The sequence below is a fragment of the Urocampus carinirostris genome, chromosome 12, assembly GCF_059441175.1.
Source record: "Urocampus carinirostris isolate Australia breed hairy pipefish chromosome 12, RoL_Ucar_1.0, whole genome shotgun sequence".
Taxonomy (NCBI): domain Eukaryota; kingdom Metazoa; phylum Chordata; class Actinopteri; order Syngnathiformes; family Syngnathidae; genus Urocampus; species Urocampus carinirostris.
This window is the reverse complement of record NC_142360.1, coordinates 21912187-21933398: the sequence shown is the minus strand read 5'-3', so window position 1 is coordinate 21933398 and position 21212 is coordinate 21912187.

Genomic DNA, 21212 nt, shown 5'->3' with positions numbered 1-21212 from the left:
TGCCCGTTCGAACCACGGCCCCGCCCGTCGTGGCCCTTGCTGTGCCTCGAATGGGGTCCCGGGAAGAATTGACGCCTGCCTGTTCGACTCTCATGCCTGCCTGCCCGACTCCCGTGCCGATTGCCTGCTATTCCGTCTCCCCTGCGTGCCAGCCCGACTCCGACTCTGCTGCCCGTCGGGCCGACTCCGACTCCGCTGCCCGTCGGGCCGACTCCGACTCCGCTGCCTGCCAGTCCGACTCCGCTCCTCCTGTTTTGCCGGTTCTGATTTTGACTCTCTCATGTCTTGTCTGTTCTGATTTTGACTCTCTCATGTCTTGTCTGTTCTGATTTTGACTCTCTCATGTCTTGTCTGTTCTGATTTTGACTCTCTTATGTCTTGTCTGTTCTGATTTTGACTCTCTCATGTCTTGTCTGTTTTGATTTTGACCCTCTCATGTCTTGCCTGTTCTGATTCCGCCTGTCCTGTCTGAATCGCCACTCTGAACCCGAACCCCCTGAGTCTGACTCTTCTGAACCCGAACCCCCTGAGTCTGACTCTTCTGAACCCGAACCCCCTGAGTCTGACTCTTCTGAACCCGAACCCCCTGAGTCTGACTCTTCTGAACCCGAACCCCCTGAGTCTGACTCTTCTGAACCTGAACCCCCAGAGTCTGACTCTTCTGAACCTGAACCCCCAGAGTCTGACTCTTCTGAACCTGAACCCCCAGAGTCTGACTCTTCTGAACCTGAACCCCCAGAGTCTGACTCTTCTGAACCTGAACCCCCTGAGTGCGACTCTTCTGCATCGGCCTGACCTGAGTGCGACTCTTCTGCATCGGCCTGACCTGAGGACGACTCTTCTGCATCGGCCTGACCTGGGTGCGACTCTTCTGCATCGGCCTGTCCTGAGTGCGACTCTTCTGTAGAGGCCTGTCCTGAGTGCGACTCTTCTGTAGAGGCCTGTCCTGTTTACCTGTTCTGATTTTGCCTGTCCTGTTCTCGTCGGTTCTGCCTGTCTGTTATCCCCTGTTCCAGTTTGCCCACCAGACCCCCTCCCTGCCGAGCGCCGATTCCGATCCGCCCGACGCAGATGGCGCCTGCCTCTCCCCGTTCCTGCGTGTTCGGAGGAGGGAGCGGGGTTGCCCCAATCGCGAGCGTCAACATTCCGGGGCGTGAGGTCGTAATTTTTTCTGTTTGGGACCTCGGGAGCTGTCCCTTAAGAGGGGGGCTCTGTCACGGTCGCCTTGGTGACCAGTCTGCCCCGCCCTCTGGGCAACAGCTGAAGCAGTTCCACTAGATAGATAGATAGATAGATAGATAGATAGATAGATAGATAGATAGATACTTTGTTCATCCCCGAAGGGAAATTCACATTTCCAGCAGCATCCCTGAGCTGAGAACAATCGAGAACAATCGAAAATAACACGGGAGCTGCTGGAGTGGCTGCCATTCGTGACGGCGCCGGAAGAAAAGATTCAATTTGAATCATGTACAAACAAACAAACAATTGAATTGTGGGTCTGCTATTTAAGGCTGCATTGTGGGCTCTGCGGTTGCTGGTTCATTACTTATATACACAATCCCGGTCTGTTATGCCTTTTCCTGTTTTAGTCTGTTATGCCTTGTCCTGTTGAGTTCGTGCCGGAGGAACTCTGTATTGTTCTGTTTTGCCCCGGAGTATTGGGCGACTTTGATTTTATTAAATAAAACTTATGGATCGTCAACGCATTTGAGTTCTCCCTTCATGCCTCCTGCTCCCGTTCTGGTCCGGTCATCCCTTCCACGCCACCACGCCTCGTGACAGATCTGTTTGAAAAGCACTGCAAAGCTTATCCAAGAAAGTTAAATTCAATTATAATATATTTTTTTGTATTTTACAATAAAAAACGAAAACAGTAATAAACTAGTGAAATATGTCAAGCTTAAACTGGCAAGATGATTTTGCCCATTTAAAGTTTAATTCTTTAAAAAAACAGGTTAAATTGTGGTAAACTTTCAAATTAGTCAAAGTAATAACAAACCTGAATAACTGGTGGGGATTGGCACTTGTGAGGCGCCTTCTCAAAGTCTCTTATTCTCTTTGTGGTGATGTTTTGAGTTTTTCTTTGCCTGCATGTTGGTTTAAGATCAGGGGATGATGTAATTGTAATCTGTGCAGTCCTTTGATATAGTTTGTGATGAGGGCTGTACAAATGACTTTATCTATTGGGTCACAGTATTTATAAAGTGTTATGCTTTCAATTAAGGTGACGTGAGATATATATATATATATATATATATATATATATATATATATATATATATATATATATATATATATATATATATATATATATATATATATATTGGGAGTTACTGAACCAGCTTATGAAATATGAGGATTTGGTATTTACAGTATTGCTTTTCTAATGGTATGCAAAAAATAGTATAATTAACTTCTTGTGAGAAACTTAGCATATAAGCATTTTTTTACCAACACTCAGTATTAAACAAAATTAAACATCTCACAAATTGAACTGTGCTGCTTTAATTGAGGAAAAAGGGAAGTTTGGACTTTTCATTTTGTCATTATACACCTCTGGTTGTCAGAGGTCACGGTACAATTGAAGACTACTTGGGATTTTTACCAATCCAGCAACAGACATAATCTGGTAGTGGAAAAAAATACTGCAGTGTGTCTTAAATTTGTTGTCATCGCAATGATTATCATCTGTGGTTTAGAATAGATATGGACGCAGAAGCAACTTGTTTGAAATGAGAAACTAATTTTTAAACAAAACCAATATCAACTTAGCTTTTACTCAACTTTGTTGCCGCTTCAGATGATTTTAAAGTTTTATTAATTTAAGGTAGGCTTATTTGTGGAATATAACTGCTACATACATCAAATTATCGATTTAATTGGACTGGCAATGAAAAGGTTAAGTTAGGATTGTAAGAACAGCTTTCAAGGCAAAAAGAGAATGAATGAAAATATTGAGTGCCTTTGTTGCCTGTATGGGGTTTACACGTTCAAATATACAGTGTCTAACGAAAGTAATGGCCATTTTTTGTCATTGTCTCATTTCAGGCTTCAAACTTAAAGCTAAAAAGGTGAAAATATTTTCGAAGAATCAACTACATGTGTGACACAATTGTGAAGTTTAACCAAATTGTTTCAACATATTTCATTATATTTACAATGAAAAAACGGAAAAGGTGTTGTAAAAATATTGGTCCCCGCTTCTTTCGGCTCAGCCAACAGATTTCAGAAGTTCCCTGATGACTTTTGAATGATCCAATGTAGAAGATTTTGCTACATTTATGCAACATAACCCGGACCTCTGTGAGACCTTTGTGAAAGAATATCATTAAAAGGTCTGTTTGACATTTGCAGAAACCCACATGGGAGACACAAATAGCATGTGGAACAAGGTGTTCTGGTCAGAAGAGACCAAAATTAAAATGTTTGGCTGGATGCAAAGCATTAAGTTTGGCGTAAGAGTAACATTGGACATCACCTTGAAAACACCATCCCCACCCTCAAACATGGCGGGGCCAGCATCATGCTCTGTTTTTTTTTTTTTTTTTTTTTTTTTTTTTAGCAAGGACTGGGAAGGTCGTTGATGGTAAGATGGATAAAACCAAAAAGAGACCTGACAATAGAGCACATGTTCACCTTTCAACAGGACAACATCCCGAAGGTTTGAAGCCTAAAATGTCAAAAGGTTTTGGTGGATAGTTTTGCAAAGGAATGTAGTTGTGAAAAGGCAGCGGTTGTTAAAGTAGTTCAATGACTGAAAGTGCAGTCTGATGAAAACACTAATCCATCTTTCTCCACAAATCAATAAACAATTATGTGTTTTCTTCTTCAAATGCTTTCAACTCATATCAAACAAATTTAAGAACATCATAAGGAGGCGATCCTGCTCGAGCGAATGAAATATTAATCCCATCTGTGAGTCCAAAACTTCCAAATCAAAGACTTAGATATGCAAGATGAGCATTATTTACTATGTTTATGGTAATTACAAACATATGTCAATTCCCCTGGACAGATCTCTGTATTTCAAGATGGAAAAAAGCCTCATGTTATGTATGATAATTATAAATGTCTCAACCTATGAGCACTAATAAAAAAACACAACCACAACGTGCGTTTATACAATACCTTGTATGTATGCATTTTTGCTCATTATTCAAATCAATTTTGCATTTTTTTAACCACTCTAAACGCAAAATGATACATGATGTCCCTCAATCCCCAAAAAATGTGTCCTTAAAATGGCTAGCCCTTAATCAAAAGAAGCCACAAAGGGCTGCAGAGACTACATCCTATGACAGACTACGGATTATTGTTACAGCACCCACTGATCTAAAAACCTTCATGGCACCATAAGCACCCATATCATAGTGGTTGGTTGGTTTTTTGAATCCCTTAACCACTAAGGTCATAGGGTCAGCATTTCCTGTGGTGTGTCTTGGGCAAGTACAGCTTGGTACTGTCCAAAACTGCTCCTTTGTGGAAATGTCACACCCAAATGCTTAGCAGGGACCTTTAACGGTTACCAGATAACACTTTGAGTAGCCCTCTGTGTTTCGCTGCTTTAGTAAGAATTTTGTATTTACTCCAGCCTTCTTATGGACTGTGTTTTTGTTTCAAGTTTTTTCATTTCCTCCCTCTGTTAAGCACCTTACGTCACTTCCCATTTTCTTAATTACATATTGTCAACTTGATGGATATGTTAGCACTTGAATCCTTTTGAACCAAACATAACAATAGGACCATTTTTGATTCTACTAACTTGTGTTTCTGCATTGTGTTTCTGAGCGGGTTAATTACAGATTATGATGAATCTGAATTTGAGATTATCTTTGGTTTTCCTTTCAGAAGTGTGTAACAAACTAAAAGTTCTTATTCAATAACTAAGAAACTCTTAGCTTCGAAAAGGTTCCTGATCCCTGTTTTAAAATGGAATCCTATCAAATCCCAGCAAGCCAATCTTCTCCAAAAGCATTCAACAAATAAGCGAGAACTGGGAATTTGCAAAACACTTGAAGGGATTTGCTTTATAAAGAAATGTCCTTCAACCTTTGTATGATGTCATTTAGTCCACTTAAGTGTATTTGGATCTTTCTTTGTCTTTCACCTTCCCCTTCACCCACTTCAGGCCTAGTAACAAGATCAGAAAAGGTGGCAGGGGTGTTGTATGTTACTCAACAAATTGAAGTTTGACTCAGATATCATCACAGCCTGACTTAGCGTGTTCATTCGTATGCGATCCTATTTTTACTGCAGTAGGATTTCTAAAGGCAATGGCTTGTTTGTCTTAAGCCCCAGGACAAACATTTTCTATAAATACCCTTGGGGCTCTGCTTTCATCTAAGCCCTTCGATTGACAAAAGGCAGAAAAGGACAATAAAATGTCCCTGGACTTTGTGCTTGTCGTATTTAACAGTCTTTTGGGCTAGCACAAGCGCTCCTTTTACAAAGTGCTTACCCGGGAGTACGTTAAAACAGGCGGGCATTTTTCAGGGTTTTATTGGGTGTCCTGTTTTTTTTAGCATACCGCCAGCAATTTAGGAATGTTAAGAAAGACCTCATGTTTTGCCGCTTGCTTGTTCAAATGAAAGAAAAACAAGAATTGCATTGATAATGTTGGAGAGAACGCTAGCAATTTTGTCAGATTAGATTATTTGTGTTTATTTATTCAATGGTAACTTGCAAAACCATCTAATTAGATAACAGTTGTTGCTGCTAAATGTTTTTGCACTTCTTTTCATTGCACAATTAACATAATGTGCTATTATTTTTCATTGCATTATTATAATAACTTGGGCCAGTCTCTACAACAGCTTTGTTAATATTTTGTTCGGCCTTTTAGTCTGATATTTTTTCTACCCTCCAAAGCCTTTATTACATGTTTATACCGAAGTGCCATGTCTCATCTCATTGCATACAATGGTTCACAACATTGATATCAATGAGAGTAAAGACAATTAAATTAATTTGTGCACAAATTAAATAATCTTCACTGAATACAGCTAAAGTGTTAATGATCTTTGAAGCTGGGCGAAGTTAACTTTTTCAACGATTGTGCTTTTTTTCTCTCCTCTTTTAAGCATTTTGCCATTCCCTCCTAAATTAAACTGCTCAAGTTTGCTGTGTGCTGTCAAAGGCCAAATTAAGCCAATATAACATTTGCTCAACAGATATATTTTTTTAATTTGTCTCGACTGTTGTACAAAATAATTATAGCCTGCCTGCCTCATGGTGTTTCTCGTCTCGATATTTTTTTAATGCCTTATTAGCATATTTATTGCCAGAAACCAACAATGAACCTGCGCTTTTCACTATGGATGCTTAACATTCATTTTATCGGTTTTGAACCAAGACGTTGCTCATCAACTGGTGTGTTTGTGGTCCTAGTCGTATTGGGACGCCCACTTCAAGGGCATGTCCTCTTCAGCAGAAGGCAACATAACCTCTTCAAGTATCTTGGCATACACAAACTGATCCATGATCCCTGGTATGCGGTAATGGGCCGAACAACACAGTAGAAGAAACATGCCCAGACCATGATACTTACACCACTATGGTTTACTGTCTTCACTGTGTACCGAGGTTTGAATTCAGAGTTTAGGGGTTGTCTCATACACGGTCTGTGGCCCCCTGGACTTAAAAAGGACAATTTGACTTCTATCAGTGCACAAAACGTTCCTCCATTTTTCTTAGGTCAGTAGATGTGTTCTTTGGTGAATTGTAACCTCTTCTGCCTTTTTTTTTAAACATGGAGACTTTGCGTGGGATTCTTGAAAATGAATTCGCTTCACACAGACTTCTTCTAACTGGCAAAGCACTTACAGGTGTTTGATCATCCTGGAGCTGATCATTGACTGAGCCTTTGCCATTTTGGTTATTCGCCGGACCATTTTAATAGTTGTCTTCAGTTTTCTTAGACGTGTCTCTGATTTTCTACCAATGTTAAGGTATTGGAAAGCATTTTAGGTTAACAACTTATTATTGTTTGTACCTCTCTATAGGTTCTTCCTGCTCCAAGGAACTGAGCCTGGTATTACTTGTTTTAAGGGACCTGTTGCGCTTACCAGAGGGGAGCAGATCAAAGAAACAATGGCTGTGGTAAGAGGAGCATTCATATAGTTGTTAGCTCTGCTGCTTTATCACAAGCCGGCAAGTCCTCCAGACTGGGCGTAGATAAGGCAATAATTTTCTGGGCTGTGTTGATGATTCTCTTTGTTTTTTTATGTCTGTTGCTGTGCTCCCACACAGTGATGCTGCCATAAGTTGATTCAGTTCTTCTATCACACTTTTTATTTCATTTTAGAGTAATAATTTGTGAAATATTGACAAATATTTAAATGGGAGGACATAAAAGGGAGCAAGAATGAGCTACGTGGTTTAGACAGTTCATTACACTTACTATGAAAAGCAAATGTTTGCATGTTTTTGTTTGGTGGCTCGGAAACATAAGAGAGAGGAATTACTACTGACAAGTGTTATTATCGCTGAGCCGCCTAAATCACAATGGGGTGCAATTGCCCTTGTTCAGCTGACAATTTGCTTGCTCGATAAATGACTTAAGTTGTTGTCTTTGTGCAAATTAGACCTAAAGCCCGTATGATTTGTTGGAGACGTGCATCCGGACTGCTGCGCTAATTAAATAGCCTCCCTGGCACTCTTGAAGCTGCTTTACCATTTTCGATTGCCGTTTGTGTGCTGTTTACAGTGTCCAATTGCTTGAAGTGTGTACTGTGTCTAGTCTATATCTCAGTGCGGGCGAATGAGAAAGAATGCTACGTAAGACATTGGAGTTAGCGTTTTGATGTATTTGAGACGATTATATAAGCAACGTAATAAGGATTGGGAGTTTGTGTGTACAGAAATATTGGATTTGTTTGGGTATAATACATCTGACCTGACTAGATTTTAGCTTTGACTTATTATCTTAAGTGCATATGGCGTTTCAATGTCATATGCTAAGAGCGCGGAAGCAGACATAAGTAAAAAAAAACATACAGAGTCATCAACACAGCACAGAAAGTTATTGGCTGCTCTCTGCCCAGCCTGGATCACATTGCAGTATTGTGATACTGGAGCAGAGCAACATTATAAAAGACTCCTATCACCCCGGCCGCCACCTATTTTACCTGATTCTTTCTGGTAGGCGCTACAGGTCCCTTAAAAAGGAATATCAAGCTCAGAAAGTCATCATAACTTTAAACAAAAGCACAAAACAGTAAAAAGTACATCTTTCCCATAGGACAATTGGTATTTACATTGTATTTCTCAAATTATATTGGAATTATTTTACTGTTTTATTACACTATTGTTTTGTTGCACTTCCAACTAAGGCCCGTCTCCAAGCGCTACTTTGAAAATGTGTTTTCTGTTTATCCTCACATTCATTTTATTTTTAACTTTTGTGTCCCTTTTTATGTGTTAATCCTCAAGTGCCAAATCTGATCTGATTGTAAAAAATGGATATGTTAGGAATTTAGTAGACACTCAAAATAAGGAGACACATCACTGGGTTTAAAACTTGCAGGGAGAACAGGAGAGGACCATACCCAACCCTCAGACAAGAAATTATAAGCTGTTCTACAAGATCCACGGCTAACCCCTTTCTTTTTAATAACTAAAAGCAGATCAGCTTTAAGGGGTGTGGAATCAAACAACAGCAACATGATTGGAAAATGATGATCATGACATACACGGTGCATAAAAGGTCAAGCTAAAGAAGAACAGTGCAAATTAAACGTCAAAACAACACACTTTGAAGCAAAATAACAAACTGTTCACATTAACAGTTAAAATAAAGAATAACAATTAACTTGACAAAAATAACTTTTTGTCATTTGCCACACCTCAACATTTAAACTTGAAGTAAAAAAAAATATATATATCACAAAAATAAACTGCATGTGAGACAAAATAGTCCAGAGGTTCCCTGTTGTTTTCGGAATGATCCAATGTCAACCTAAATGACTAACAATGACAGAGTGCACCTCAGTGTCATTAAGTCTCAGTTGAAATGCACCGGAATGAGAGCATTAAAAAACAGGACTGCATTATGAAGACCAAAAAATACACCAGTCAAGCCCAAGCTACAGTTCTAGAAAAGTTTAAAAAGGAATAGGATACAAAACTATTTTGAAACATTTCTAAACCTCCCATCGCAGTAAGAGAGCAATAATATCAAAACAGAGAGAGCATTAAACCACTGGCCGTCCATTTAAACTTTTGGCCCAAACAGGGAGAAAACTAATTAGATGAGCAACCAGGACACCCATGATCATAGTTGGTGACCTGTAGGCATTGACAGCTCAGGTGGGACAACCTGTGCATGAGACAACTATGAGTAGTAATCTTCATAAATCTGTTTTTTATGGAAAAGTGGCAAGAAAAAAAACATATAAAGGCAATTTTGGTGTTGAAAGAATCCACACAGAAGACACAAATAACATGTGGAACAGGATACTTTGTTAAGATGAGACCAAATTTGAACTTCTGGGGCTGACAACACCACACATACATTTGATTTCTTGTCAAGATTATGTCTTAAATGTTGATTCTAAAGAAATATTGAGGTTTTTTTTTTTTCATCTATAACATTGAACCCTGAAATATGGCAAAATGTCAAATAGTTCATGGAGGGAAAACGGTTTTGGAAAACACAGTATGTTGTTGTTAATGACAAGAGAGACATGCCTAATTATAATTAGAATATTTTCCATTTCTGTTAAAATGAACAATGAGGGACCCTCTAACAAGCTCTTTTTTATGTCTTTGTATTGGAAGCTTGTGAACTGAGGATTTAAATGAACATTCACGCTGTGATGCGTCATGTGAATATTTACAGAGGAACAGCGGAGAGCTTAGAGAGCAAGTGAGGAAAATCCAAAAGCACACATGAGTGATAATGAGGCCTGCTTCTCTGTTTACTGAGACTTCATCGGGTGCTGTCGTCGTGTGGTCGGGGGAGATTAGTCTTGACGCTTGTCTACAAACCTGCGTAAACACATACAAACTTTCGCTTTCTCAGTCTCAGACGTAGGGAATTTGCTGTACATGACACATGAGCCATATATGACATCAAATTAGCTGAGGGCCTTTACCTCTGAAAGCTTTGTTTCTAATTTCCCAAATGCGTAACGAGCCGTGGATTAAATTAAAGAGCCATACGGAAATAGCCCTTCTCCATCATTCGACATGAATGACGCTAAATGACCACAGATATGAAGATAAATAACCTGTATTGCAACATAACTCTGGGTTGCTTCATCTAGGCTCTGTTCAATTACTATAATTGAGTTTCAACCTACTAAACAGCTGTGCCAGGAAGGCAGTTTCGATCTTTTCCACCAATACCATCACTCAACAAAATAAATGTTTGTCTCAATAGTAGATACAGTGCCTAGAGAAAGTGTATCAGTTTAAATGCACCTGCTCTGTGGTGGGTCCCGAAGTCTGTAAAAGCAGACACTGGTGAAAATGTCATGATTGCTGATTCAGGGCACCTGTGACTGCCCAATTGGCACCTACAAGCCCTGAGCGCTGATTGGTTCAGAGACTCTTCTTAAACCCCCGGCAGCCGTCAGACCGTTTGCGAACCTATGCTCCCAGCTAGGCAACCTCATGCCTTCTGACATTTTCCTGCCCAGTCTTCTCCTGCCTGATACCTGTTGCCGAACTGTTTCTGGACCCGTTTCTGCATTGATCCCGACCACCGACCTGTTATGCCCTGTTTCCTGCCTGATACCTGTTGCCGACCTCTTTTCTGAACTACATACAGCCCTTGCTTTCCCGTTCCGGCTAGTGACCAGTATCCCTGCTGCCTACGATTATCCTCGCTTGACACGGAAATGCCACCTCCGCGTTCCAGCCGCCTGCTACCCGTGTCCGTCGATCATCGGATCGTGGAAGCAAGCACTGCTTTATTAATAAAACTGAGTAAACGAACGATACTGGGTCCTGTCTCTGTTTCTGGCTTGTGACAGTAAAGACAGCAATTAGAAGACCAAAGAACATATCGGGAAAATCCGGGGTAACCTTATGGAAAGGTTTAAAGTATAAATGGCATACAAAAAGATTTTCCAACATTTACTCATCTCCCGTGGTACTGTGCAAGCAATGATATAAACATGGAGGGATCACACAGGCAATTGTGGCTATTTATTTGTGTTTTTTGGCGCTTGTCTCGCAACTGGCATTATATTGTCCAGATAGCTCCCTGTTAGTGTCTGGGCTACCAGTTTTGATTGGTCCAGGTTATCCCAGTGGGCAGTCGGAAAGCTGGCTAGCCAGCCGTGCCCATACTTTTTTTTTCCCGGGTGGATTTTTGTTTGTTGCTGTGGTCTTTTTTCATTGTAGGTTGCTGGGTAGCCTGGCTGCTTACTTCATGTTTTCTATTGGCCAGCCCCCTCCCCACTTTTTTTTTACCCTGATCATCCCAGTTAGCCCTATTTAGCAGCCGGCTTGCCTGCTTTGATCATTTGCTATATTTATGGTTGGATTCGAGTTTGCTGCCGTGGCCCTTTTTTTGTTGTTGTTGGCTTCAGGTTATCCTGGCTGCTTACTGCATGCTTTAGGTTGGCCATCCTCCCGTTTCTCCACTGATCGATCCCAATCAGCCCTCTTTAGCAGCCGGCTAGCCTACTGGCTAGTAGCTGGGTTAGCCTTTGTTAGCTCTATACATATTATCTTTGTCAGTTTGACCCATTTTGGCTGCTTGCCATTTGTTTTACCATTGCTGCACCCTCCTGCGACACAATTCCTATGCATTCTCCACAACAAGTGCCAAAACTTGGCTTAAATGAATTTAAATGGTAAATGGTCTGCATTTATATAGCACTTTTCAAGTCAATGAAGACCTCCCAAAGCTCTTTAAAATGTGCTTCACACTTACCCATTCACACAGACACTCACACAACAATAGCGGCCAAGCAGCCATGCAAGGCGCCAACCTGCTTATTGGGGGCATTAGGGATTCAGTGTCTGTAAATACTGGTAGTTCTTTAAATATTTTATTGTAAACACTGCATTGTAAGTAAGTGTTCCTAGTGAAAACGACCCGAAAATAACAACAACAAAAATATTGGGCTTGATGTTGATTGAAAAACGCGTTAGAAATGTGTTCCTCTTCTCTGACTTTCACAAGTGTCTGCCAAAGCCGACAAATTGGGACACACTCCCTCAGCAGACTCACACCAAGCTCTTATTGAACATCAGATTGTGTACAGTGTGGAAATTCATTATCGTCTACATTACAAGATTATATTTGTACTCTATATGCAAAACTTAGCTCTCCTTTACACAGTTTACAGATACCTACAATGTTGCAGATACAGTACATATATATATATATATATATATATATATATATATATATATATATATATATATATATATATATATATATATATATATATATATATATATATATATATATATATATATCGCTTATCCTCAGTAGGGTCGCGGGGGTGCTGGAGCCCATCCCAGCAATCATTGGGCAGTGGGCAGGGGACACCCTGAACTGGTTGCCAGCCAATCGCAGGGCAATATATATATATATATATATATATATATATATATATATATATATATATATATATATATATATATATATATATATACATATATATATATATATATATATATATATATATATATATATATATATATATATATATATATATATATATATATACAGGAATTTCAGTTCGTTTGGAAATATCAGAATTTCGATTTGTTTGGCAATTTGCATATTTGGCAGCCAATCAGAAGCCAGCATCGAATAACTTCGTCCTTCCTGACTTTCCCGAGCGTTTTAAGGTCGCGCATTTGCATCTCATTTTCCAAAGTAGAGGCAGAGAGAACACAAGAAAAATTGAGAAGTGGTTAGGAATTGTTAAGATTTGTCAATTTAATAGCGCTCTTACTCGTGGTATTGCGGTAAGACGTTTCCCATTGTGTGACGTCATTACGCACGCACCATTTTTCGTTTTGCTAACTGTTGAACGCCTTGTTGTGTTGAATGCAGCCGTGTTGTTGTCTGCTTGCTGTTGAGGTATTATTATGCCTAAAGCCTGAACCACAATATCCCGCTTATCTTCTCACACACGAGGAAATTGCAGACTCGGACATATCCTTACCAGGATTCAGGCCAAAACCTCAGCCCCAGAAGAAAGATTAAAAAAAGCTAACAAATTGATGACGCTACAAAACGTAAATGTACATTATAAGCATCATGGAAAGAGGAGTTCAGATGGCTTGTAGCAGATGACACAACGCAAATATTGCATGAATGAAGATGAGTAAATACAGGTACATACTGATGGCAGTTGGAAAACAGCAATGTCATATACAGTGGAACCTCGCTAGTTTGCTTTTCCACTTTTGCGGGTTCAGAGCTTCGCGGGTCTAAAAAATAGACCTTACCTTCTCAATAAAAGCATTTATTGACTTGACGCCATTGAGCGCGAGGTCATGTCATCTGAGGATACGGTGTGGACACTCTTATTGTGAAGGGGAGGGGGAGGCCCTGACACAATGCTTAGTCATGGTGAGTTACCGCTTCGCTCACCCCCCTCCTTCAACTCCTCCCACCTCACCCCATTCTTATGTGGCACGCAGTTTATCGAGGAGGGACTCGGCGACTCGACGTAAGTATATTCTCTTCTGTCACATTTCATCTCAAGTTTGACTTTATCATACCAAAAGCGAGCGTTTTTTTTGTACTACCTAAACACGGCTAATTGTGTGTGGTTTCGTGTATTTGTTGTAAAAGCCGTTCAATGCCGCTAGCTAAAGTATGTTGTTATTTTCAGAAGGTAGCTCTTTCACTTTCATTCAAATGAACACAGACCATTTTTTTAACTGTTGTTTCCCATAACGCTGCACAAACACTCATCAAATATCACATTTTCACTGTTTTTATTTTCAATATGAAATGAAAATGAAATGATCAGCATTTTTATAGCGCTTTTCAAGTCAATGACTTCCCAAAGCGCTTTACAGTGTGCTCCACATTTCCCAATAGCAGCCTTGCAGCCATGTAAAGCGCTAACCTGCTTATTGGGGGTATTAGGGGTTCAGTGTCTTACCCAAGGACATTTCGACATGTAACACGGACGAGCCGGGATTCGAACTGGGATCCCTTGATCCCAAGACGATCACTCTACCTCCTGAACTACTGCCGCCCCAGTAACCGGTAGTGTTAAGAAGCGAAATAAACTGCGATGGCTGCATGTGGTTGAGAGCAGTTAATACAATAATACTGAATGGTTCGTAGTGGTTGCACCGCAGTCCTATTCCGTGTAAATTGATTATGTAAAACATGGCTACACTTGTGGGTCATGTTTTCTTATATTCAGTTCCAGTGTGAAGAGTTCTGGATGAGTCACCCAATAACTCCTTGCCATCATGCCAGCGATCACTTCGGTTTAACGGCGGGGGGGGGGGGGGGGGTATACTGTATACCTGTATACTTTTTTTTAAGCAGTTTTGAAGGGGCGCCACTACTTCGCGGATTTTCAGTTTTCGCGGGTGGTCTCAGTCACCATTAACCGCGATAACCGAGGGATTACTGTACGTGCAATGAATGTAGATTTATAATAAACTTAATTTTAAAGTGTTGTTCTGTTATATATTCTGATTATCAGTCCTTAATACTTTGCAACGATTGTCTTTGCGATCAGTCGTCTTATTGTGTTTCAAGTTGTGAAAAATGGGGCAGGCAACTTTATGGCTGGGCAGGCAACTTTTCAGAGTTGTCTGCCCTAGTGTCCAGAAACATTTTGTCATGAGTTTCAGGCACTGATAATGTACATTACATTATTGTAAATCTTTATCCTGGCCTTTAGCCAGTTTTTTAGTTGGGATGAGGGGTGCGGGAGTGACGATTTAGGTCAAAGTTTAAGGTTGAGTTACAATACACTCCCCCTGATATGCTCAGCCTCCAAAAGTGACGCAAATGTCAATTCATACAAGGGTGTGTACAGTATGTTGCGCAAACTTTCCACGTACTAAAGTTAAAAAAAATACGAAAACTTGTCTCTGCGTGTTTCCATGGAGTAACTCTTTTCTGTATTAGGCATTTGTGTTATTAACTTCTCCTGGCACTTGCATCAAAACCCCTGCACCTTCTGGGGGTATGCCGTCATTTTATATTGTCACACCGCCATTCTGGAATGTCTAAGTGTACTTGTCTTTTTACCTTGCTGGGTGCCAGTCCTCTTGGGATTTATTATCGTCACACAGCAGCAGCAGGGCCCCCACAGTCATTCAAGCTTTGTATGATAAATCAAACCTGGCGATAACATCCTGCTGGAACTTCTCTAGCGCAAAATCACATTTTTAATCACAGCCAATAAGGCCAGTACGCACAGGAAAGGACTTCAGTTTGGCAACTGCGGCCATTTTTTCTGCACATTTTTAATGCCCCAGAGTCAGTGCAAGAGGATAAAGGGCAGGGAGTGCGAAATATAAACATGACTGAATTTACTTAAACCAGATATGTGTAAAAGTTCGTGAAGGAGATAACATTGTGTAACTGATTTTTTTTTTTTATGTAAAGAAAGAAAAAAACAGGATTGTTTATCCGTTATTATTATTATTCATCGTCTAACCTTTTTTTCGGGAATGAGATACCTGCTCTACTGATTCTGTGACAGCAAACGACAAAATAAAAAGCAACCCATCTCTGTGAAGATGTTGTATTTATGACTTATGATAATAGATTCACAGTGGTAGGTAATCTGCATACCTACTAATACATATTCCCACAAAAAAACGTGTGTTTATTGATATACAGGACACGTGTCTTAACAGAATAGTTGGATGTATGTGTGTGTGTGTGTGTGTGTGTGTGTGTGTGTGTGTGTGTGTATGTGTGTGTGTGTGTGTGTGTGTATACAGTAGACACATGTATGGATGGATGGAGGGTGGATGGATGCATAATTAACAGGTAGATGACAAAAGATTGGGGGCAGCACGGCGGCACAGTGGTTACCGCGTGTGTGGCACAGTTCTGAGGTCATGAGATCAAACTTCCTGTGTGGAGTTTGCGTGTTCCCCCCCGTACTTGCGTGGGTTTCCTCCGGGCACTCCGGTTTCATCCCACATTCCAAAAAACATGCAGGTTAGGTTAATTGGCCGGTCCAAATTGTCTCTAGGTGTGAATGAGCCAGCTAACTGTCTATCCCTGTGTGTCCTGCTGGCTGGCAACCAGTTCAGGGTGTCCCCTGCCCAATACCCGCAGATAGCTGGGATGGGCTTCAGCACCATCGCGACCCTACTGAGGATAAGCGGTTCAGATAATGGATGGATAGATGGATGTCAATAGATTGATGAAAAATAGCTAAATGGATTTATGATTGATTGAACAAACTAATAACTGGATAGCAGGCAGGCAAGCAGACGAGTATATTTAAAAGGTAGATGATAGGAAGGACTGATGATGAATGACAGAATAGATGGACGAATGAATGGTTGGTTTGATGGATGGACAGATGGACAGCTGAATTCGTTTTTTTTAATAGGGTGATGGTGGAAGTAATTTATGATGAATAACTACAAGGATGGATGAATGAAGAGAGGTTGAAGATGAACTGAATGAGTGGATGGATGCAAAAGTGGATAGATGTTAGCATTGGTGGTTGGATGGAGGAGGGAGGAATGGAGCAATGCATAATGGAGGAATGTATGAGGCTTTGGAATTAACAGGTGCATAGATGGGTTCATTCATACCTGTAGGTGGATGGAGGGTTGGATTATGGGTAAATTGTCAAAAAGATTGATGATGGATCAGGAATAGATGGTTGGTCCTAAAATGAATAAATCATTCGATAATATTAAATGGGTGGATGAACTGACAAGTTGATGATGAATGACTTAAGTAATGGGTGATTGAATAAATGTGGATAAATAACTGGGAGGGTATGTAGATTTAAGTCAAGTCAAGTCAAGTCATTTTTATTTGTATAGCCCTAAATCACGAAGAGTCTCAAAGGGCTTCACAGATTGTTACACTATATTACACAAACTATTTTCAACCGACAAGAGGAGTAGGTTATTCGTATGCAATGGAGTAGAAGTGAGTTTTAAGTTTAGATTTAAACATTTCCACTGAGGTTGCAGATCGAATCTCAGGGGGAAGAGCATTCCACAGCACCGGTGCCCGGATGGAGAACGCTCTCGAACCAGCAGAAGACTTCTTTGCTCTCGGGATCATCAGAAGACCAGCACTCTCAGATCGTAGGCTTCGGACCGGGACATAGTGGCAGATCAGATCTGAAAGATAAGAGGGAGCAAGTCCATGTATGATTTTGTACAATACTAAGAGAACTTTGAAGTCACATCTTTGGCTAACTGGGAGCCAATGCAGGTTAGCCAAAATCGGTGTTATGTGATCGTACTTTTTTGTCCTGGTTAAGAGCCTCGCTGCGGCATTTTGTACTAGCTGAAGAGACTTGATTCTGGACTTCGGGAGACCGGAGAGTAGTGCATTGCAGTAATCGAGACGGGAGGTAACAAATGCATGAATTATTGTTTCCGCATCAGACTGAGACAGTATTGAACGGATTTTAGCAATGTTGCGAAGATGGAAGAAGGCAGTTCTAGTAATTTGCTTTACATGCATCTCAAAGGATAGATCAGGGTAAAATATGACACCTAAATTTTTAACTGAGTCACTCTGTGTGATGTGACATTTGTCAATGTTCACAGCAGTTTTTGAGAATAAGTCCCGGCATTTAGAAGGACCAATGACTAACATTTCAGTCTTTTCAGAGTTAAGACGCAAGAAATTGAGTGACATCCACTCTTTTATCTCAGTGAGACAGGCCTCCAAATTTCCACAGTTTAGTGTGGAAGATTCCTCCAACGGAAGATATAGTTGAGTGTCGTCTGCATAGCAATGGAAGCTGATATTGTACTTGCGAATAATATCACCTAATGGAAGCATGTAAATGTTGAAAAGTAGGGGGCCGAGCACTGAACCCTGCGGAACACCGCAGGTAACATTAAAGGGCTCAGATGTCGTTTCACCATATTTAACACAGTGTGTCCTATCTGAGAGGTAGGATTTGAACCACGAGAGGACAGCTCCTGAGAGACCAATCCATTTTTCCAACCGTTCTAGTAGGATATTGTGGCGCACTGTGTCAAAAGCAGCACTAAGATCCAGCAGCAGCAAAAGTGATGAAGCGCCAGAATCCATTGACATTAGGAGATCATTTGTTACCTTGATCAGAGCTGTCTCAGTAGAGTGGTTAGCCCTGAATCCTGATTGCATGGATTCAAAAAGGTTATTCTCCGATATGAAAGCATTCAGCTGCTGTGCCACTACTCTTTCGAGTACTTTAGAGAGGAAAGGTAGGTTTGACACAGGTCTGTAATTACTTAATATTTCTGGATCAAGGTTGGGTCGTTTCAGTGTGGGTTTAATAACGGCGGACTTAAAAGCTGCTGGAACTACACCTGAGGAGAGTGATGTATTTATAATATTTAGAACTGAAGGCCCAAGGACGCTAAAAAGACTTTTAATAAGTGAACCTGGGAGCGGGTCGAACTGGCAAGTTGTCGGTTTGGCCGCATTCACCACTTGTTTGAGATCATCAAGTGACAGTTCACTAAAACCGGCCATTTTCCCAGGGCAGCCACCCTGTCGTGCATCTGTAAATTTCAGTCCTTTAATACGTGTGGTACTAACAATATCTTTTGCAATTTCTTCCTGTATGCATTGAATCTTCTTAGTGAAGAAGACCATTAAGTCCTGAGCAGAGTGTGTCGAACTGTCTGCGATAGGCTGTTGCCTTGTAAGCGATGCTACAGTGTCAAAAAGGGCTTTGGGGTTGTTCTTTTGTTTTTACAATTTAAATTTACAATTTACAATTGGATGGATTGGTGAATGGATTAATGGGAGATTGGAACAAGTGATGGATGATGGATTGATGAAGTTGCGGACATATATTTGTGCATGGATAAGTGGATAGTTCGATTATTTGAGGGTGAATTGTGATAAGATGACAGGACAAATACATGAAATATGTTAGAAACTGTATATAGAGGGGGATGAACTGGACAATGGATTTTTTATATGGCAATTTTGTAGTCTCACTGTGAATGAGCAAAATAGTAAACAAATAAACCAATACAAGATGTGGATTGAAAAGTGCATGGACAAAAACATTTTTGGAGAGACATGAATGTTTATTTAACAATAATGAAGATGTAACTATACCGTGAAATAAACTTGTCAATTGTATCAATGCTGTGAATTGTCACTCAAATTCAGTAATGATACAAAATTCGGGAATCTTGCACAATCATTCTGCTTGCACTTTTCAATTCTCTGAAAAATTAGTTGCTATCGTCTTTTTTTTGCCTTCCTCCTTGTTTAGGGAAATGTGTTTTGCACATGTGCGAGAAGTGGAACCAGATTTAATTGCAACGCACAAAGCCAAGGAACCCTCCCAATTACATCCTTTGGCATTGCCTTCCTTCCTTGCAAAAATTGATCCAATAGCCGCGGGTTGCCATTATCCACCCAAGTGGATATCTCACACAACATGAATTTGGTCACACACTGTATTTTTTTTCCGCCACCGTGTCGGGCACCACATGTCTAATAGAGGAAAAACATGGTACACCTTATGCGATGTATGTAGTATAATGCACCAAAGGAAAGTTTGAATAATGCTGATATGTGTTCTGTTTACTCCTAAATTGACATATTTCCCAAGCTGTTATGTGGTTAGATCCTTCTTTTGTTTAAAACCGAGATGTCCAATTCTAATGAGCTGACTAAGAATTTACATTTCTAACTACATGTAAAGATTTGATTGCAAGTACCAGAGGTCTACTTTAACTGTTAATATTTGTAATATTTGTAAAACAATAATTATACACAAAACGATTTTATTCCTATGTGCAGTGATTTTGTCATGATTACTAACTCTGATCACCTGGAGCAATCATGTGGGCGCCTGATTGGCTGGCACTTCTCTCTTAAGAGTTCAGTGTCAGAGAGTACATTTGTAACTCTGTGTGTTTCTCCTGATATCCCGTTCATTTAAGAACTCTGCTTACCCGTTTCTGCCTGCCCCCGATCCGACCTGTTTCCGTCCCGCGCTTCGATCTCCTCTCCAGCCCCGGTAAACACGACCTGCCTGATTTCCGCACTCCGATTGCCCACTCGATCTGAAGCTATCTCCCTAGCGCCGCTGCTGACGTCTGACGGCCATCACGTCTCCAGCAAGCTCTGAACGCTTCCTTAATAAAATAACTAAAACGAATGCTCTGGGGTCCACTGGTCTGTTTTGGTTTCGTGATAGATTTGGGTTATATTCTATCTTAAAAAAACTCCCTCCAAATGCTCAAAGAGATCTAAAAACAATGTTTGATGTATTTATTCCTCAAGACCTTGGCGACATTGGACAAATTGTCAAATGAACAAAAGACAAACGGAAAAAATACCAAAATATACTATCTGTGTGAGTAAAGGCACATGATGACTACAGTATTAAGTAGTACTATCACTAGTTGACAGTAGATGGCAAAAATGTCTTGGTTACAATGACACTTACGTGTACTTATCTGTGCGTATTAAACTAGTCTGTAACATAATGTCTATTTATATGTTGTTCTGTGTCTTTGGAATGATCGAGAAGGAATACAAAGTAAGTGAAAAATATTACATTATTGCATTAGTTGCACTTCACTTTATTATTTGAACCCCATGTTTGTTTCTTATTTAACAATATTTTGCCATGAATTACAAATATTTTTTTATGATACAGTGAGACCTCGCTACTTCGCGGTTTGACGTTCGCGGATTCAGAGCTTCGCGGTCGGTAATGGTAAAAAAACAAAACAAAAAATATATATATATTTTTTTTAATTTTTTTTTTAAGGAGCGTCGCTACTTTTTGCGGGAATCCCCCTCGGCCGACGACCCTAGCACGGCGCGCCGTTCTCGTTTCCCGGGCGGTGAAGCCGCACCAAAACCGCGCGCCGGTGTTGTGCCCAAATCCGACTCCCGTACAAAATCATCCCCCCCTCGCGTGAACGCGCATTCTGCTGCGCTTCCGACAGGCCGTCGCATTGTCGTGCATATCGCGCCCGAAAGTACCCGCAGTGCAGATAATGGGATGAGATAAGATTTTTTTTTTCTCTCTTTGAAGGGGCGTTGCTACTTCGCAGATTTTCACTTATCGCGGGTGGTTTTG